The sequence below is a fragment of the Xenopus tropicalis genome, chromosome 6 (genome assembly GCF_000004195.4).
Source record: "Xenopus tropicalis strain Nigerian chromosome 6, UCB_Xtro_10.0, whole genome shotgun sequence".
NCBI classification, from domain to species: domain Eukaryota; kingdom Metazoa; phylum Chordata; class Amphibia; order Anura; family Pipidae; genus Xenopus; species Xenopus tropicalis.
In genome coordinates, this window is record NC_030682.2 from 149,773,490 (window position 1) to 149,778,360 (window position 4,871).

Consider the following 4,871-nt stretch of genomic DNA (forward strand, 5'->3'; position numbering starts at 1 on the left):
GCATCTGTGGTGGGACAGATATGGGCAGTGGGTACTTCCCAGAGACTAGGGGCAGATGGGCATCTGTAGGTGGGACAGATATGGGCAGGGGGTACTTCCCAGAGACTAGGGGCAGATGGGCATCTGTAGGTGGGACAGATATGGGCAGTGGGTACTTCCCAGAGACAGATAGGCACCCCCCCCCCCGCCCATCCACTTCCTAAACTTACATTTATTTTATTCTAAATCTTATTTTGAACATATTAAATAAAAAAAGAAACCTTCGGGACAAATATCCCATGTTTCTATGGCAACTACCAATTAAATTAAAAAGAAAAAAACTCTCGAGCCGGGAAAAAAGTGGGCGTCGCCCAGACTGATGTAACGGCATCGGGAATAAAGGGGAGATTGTAACTGAGTCTCAGCAAAATTTCTTTTATTTTACCCAAAGGGGAACAAAGCCTCTGGGCTTAATAACATTAATGTCTGAGCAAAAACGATGAAAGTGCTGCAGATACTGTATCACTTACACACACAGCAGTCCTGCCCTGCTTTATGGCTGAGATTCTAGCTATCTGTATAACAGAGCATTCTGTCACAGTGGCACAGATCCTATCTGATCCCCCCATTGTAAGCAGCAGTCCTGCCCTGCTTTATGGCTGAGATTCTAGCTATCTGTATAACAGAGCATTCTGTCACAGTGGCACAGATCCTATCTGATCCCCCCCCCCATTGTAAGCAGCAGTCCTGCCCTGCTTTATGGCTGAGATTCTAGCTATCTGTATAACAGAGCATTCTGTCACAGTGGCACAGATCCTATCTGATCCCCCCCCATTGTAAGCAGCAGTCCTGCCCTGCTTTATGGCTGAGATTCTAGCTATCTGTATAACAGAGCATTCTGTCACAGTGGCACAGATCCTATCTGATCCCCCCCCATTGTAAGCAGCAGTCCTGCCCTGCTTTATGGCTGAGATTCTAGCTATCTGTATAACAGAGCATTCTGTCACAGTGGCACAGATCCTATCTGATCCCCCCATTGTAAGCAGCAGTCCTGCCCTGCTTTATGGCTGAGATTCTAGCTATCTGTATAACAGAGCATTCTGTCACAGTGGCACAGATGCTGATTACGGATTGGTTCATTCCTACTCTTCACCCCGTTAGTCTTTCATAGTAGAATCCTGGCACACAGTGCCCTCTGTGCCAGCCAATGGCTTCCAGCAATTTTCTATCCCATTGACGCTGCACAAAGCATAAATAAAGTTCTATCCTGCCTGTAGCCGACGCCAGGGGCATCATTCAGTGTAAAATTAACCCCATGCGTCCAATGAAAATGACTGTATCCGTACGTCCGGCCCCCTGCGTCGTCCCCTCTAATCAGATCACTTATCTAAGTACCGACCTCCGACACATGCCCTTTGATTGGTCCCTTCCCCCCGCCGGTGTCTGTCTGCCGCCATAACCAATTAATGTCCTATTACTGAGCGATTATTATGGGATGGGAGGGAGATTACCGGGACGCTGAGAAGTTTGCTCATAGCCTGTACAGAGAGATACCATAAAACTATGGCACATAGGGATTCCCCTGTACTAAGCACAATTCAGCAGGAACAGCCCCCTAAGTTTGCTCATAGCCTGTACAGAGAGATACCATAAAACTATGGCACATAGGGATTCCCCTGTACTAAGCACAATTCAGCAGGAACAGCCCCCTAAGTTTGCTCATAGCCTGTACAGAGAGATACCATAAAACTATGGCACATAGGGATTCCCCTGTACTAAGCACAATTCAGCAGGAACAGCCCCCTAAGTTTGCCCATAGCCTGTACAGAGAGATACCATAAAACTATGGCACATAGGGATTCCCCTGTACTAAGCACAATTCAGCAGGAACAGCCCCCTATGTTTGCTCATAGCCTGTACAGAGAGATACCATAACACTATGGCAGCATAGGGATTCCCCTGTACTAAGCACAATTCAGCAGGAACAGCCCCATGTGCCCATATATGTTGATGCCAGGGGAACAGAAGAACCAGCCAGAGAAATCGCTGGAGCGCCGGCCCCATAGCAACCGCACGTAGGTGACAGGCTTTATCAGCCGCCCAGAATGAACAAGATTAATGATGAAATAATAACATTCTAATGAAGCGGCGCTAATTCCAGGGAGGGCACGCTTCAGATCGCCATGGAGATAAGAGTGCTGCGAGGGTACAGACCTCCCCTTCTGCACGGGCGGGACTGGCATCCCTTTAATTAAGCAGGGGACGAAGGGTTAAATGCCTCTTAGTACAGAGGGAATACACTTAAGCCATTTTGCCACCATAATAAATAATGCATTTTTTCACTGTCAGTTATGAAGTCTGTTTGATCTGACAGATATTCCCTGCAGTATCTTAAAGGTACAGGCCATCAAATTATTTGTATTTATACATATGGGAGGGAGGTGCCATAGTGTTTCCCTTAGACAGTACAGTATGGGGGTACAGCTTATTGTGTGCCCAGAACATTCCCTCTCTGTATATTTGTATTTATACATATGGGTAGGGGGTGCCATAGTGTTTCCCTTAGACAGTACAGTATGGGGGTACAGCTTATTGTGTGCCCAGAACATTCCTTCTCTGTATATTTGTATTTATACATATGGGTAGGGGGTGCCATAGTGTTTCCCTTAGACAGTACAGTATGGGGGTACAGCTTATTGTGTGCCCAGAACATTCCTTCTCTGTATATTTTGTATTTATACTAGGTAGGTGGGTGTGCATAGTTGGTTTTCTCCTTAGTATTCATTTACAGTAATAGGGATCTAGCTTGATTGTTGTGCCCAGTGAATTATTCTGTCTGTCTGTATATTTTGTATTTAGTGACGATATGGGAGGGAGGTGCTTATAGTGTTTTCTCCTTTGTACTAGTACATGTATGGGTAAGCTTATTGTGTGCCAGAACTATTTCCTTCTTTCTGTATGATATTCTTTGTAATTTAGTACATATGTGGTAGGGGTGCCATTAGTGTTCCTTCAGATCTTAGTACAGGTATTGTGGTGGTACGCTTATTGTGTGCCATGAACAATTCCTTTCTGTATATTTGTATTTATACAATATGGGGTAGGGGGTGCATAGTGTTTCCCTTAGACGTACAGTATTGTTTGTGGGGTATCAGCTTAAGTTGTGTGCCCAGTATTACTATTCTTCTCTGTATATTGTATTTATCAGGTATGGTAGTGTGGGTGCCATTAGTGTTTTCCCTTAGACAGTACACGTTAAGTGTGGGTATATGCGTTATTGTGGTGTCCAGTAACATTCTTTCTGTATATTTGATGTATTTAGACATATAAGGGTAGAGAGGGAGTGGCCATTGGTGTTTCCACATTAGTAACAGTACAGTATGTTTTTTTGGGGGTACACTTATTTGGTGTTGCTCGACATTTCCTTCTCTGTATATTTGTTATTTATTATTCTATATGGTGGAGGGAGGTGCATATGTGTTTCTGTAGACAGTACAGTGATTTGGGGTGTACAGCGCTTTATTGTGGCCAGAACATTCCTTCTTCTGTATTATTTGTATTTAGTACTTATATGTGGATGGGTAGGTGCCTCATAGTGTTTCCTCTTAGACAGTAAGTAAGGTTGATGGTACATTGCTTTATTGTGTGGCCCGAGGAATCATTCTTCCTTTCTCGCTGTAATGATTTGTATTGTATTATCATACTGGTAGTTTGGAGGTTGCCTATTTAGTGTGTTGTCGCCTTAGACAACAGTTATGGTTGGGTTGGTATTCAGGCATTATTGTTTGTGCGCCAGAATTTATTTCCTCTCTGTATTTTATTTGTATTTATAGCATCGTATGTGGAGGTTGTAGGTGCCTTATGATGTGTTCTTCTCTAGTCTTGTCGTCTCTCGTTTGTGCCAGAAGTGGATTGGGGATGTCCGGTGCTTGGTGTGCGCCGCTCTGGTTTATTAATTTTATTAGGTTATAGATTGTGGCCTGTCAGAATGGTAGTGTTTATCTTTTGTTAACTGTATTGCGTCTCTGTATTTTATACTGAAGTATTGACGCCGGCTGTCGTTTTGATTGGGACTACATTTTTTAGGTGTATTTGAAGTATGTCTGTTAGGGTTGGTTGTGTCCGGTTCCTGCCCCCCCTTGCTGCTGCCAGAGTGAGAGTGGGGTTGTTGGTAGTTAGTGATTGGCTTAGTAGTCTCGGCTGTTGAACTTGCAGTACTGTTATATTGCAGAGCGCAGGGTACTTCGCTCAGATACTGTTATACAGAGGGGGCAGGTATCAGTACTGTTATATTCAGAGCGGCAGGTAGCTTCAGTACGGTGTTTTATATCATGAAGCGGCAGGTACTCGTACTGTTATACGTGGCGAGCGGTCAGCGTTGATTCAGTACTTTGTTAATTCAGAGAGGCAGGTATCAGTATTTGTTTAGTTTCATGTAGCGGGGTCGTGCTCAGTACTGATTGATGATCAGAGGGCAGGGTTAGGTTGCATTGGTCTGTTATATGTTGGTTTCAGAGGGGTCTTTGTACTATCTTTGTTTTGCTTAGAGTGGTGCTCAGGTACTCAGTACTGTTATATTTGTCAGAGGTGGCATGTGTACTCAGTACTGTTTATACAGAGCGGGTCAGTATCTTTGTGCAGGTGAACTGTTAGTTCTCAGAGGGGCAGGGTACTTCAGTTGTTATATTCAGATGTCGCGTTTACTTTCAGTAACTTGTTTATTTTTTTGTTTTTTTTGTTCAGAAGGAGTACCCAGTACTGGTTATATTTCTAGAGACGGCAGGGTACTGTTCAGGTACTGGTTGATTATTTCAGAGCGGTTTCGGGTACTTCAGTAGTGTGTATGAGTTCAGATGGGCAAGGTATCCTAGCTGTTATAATCAGGAGGTGGC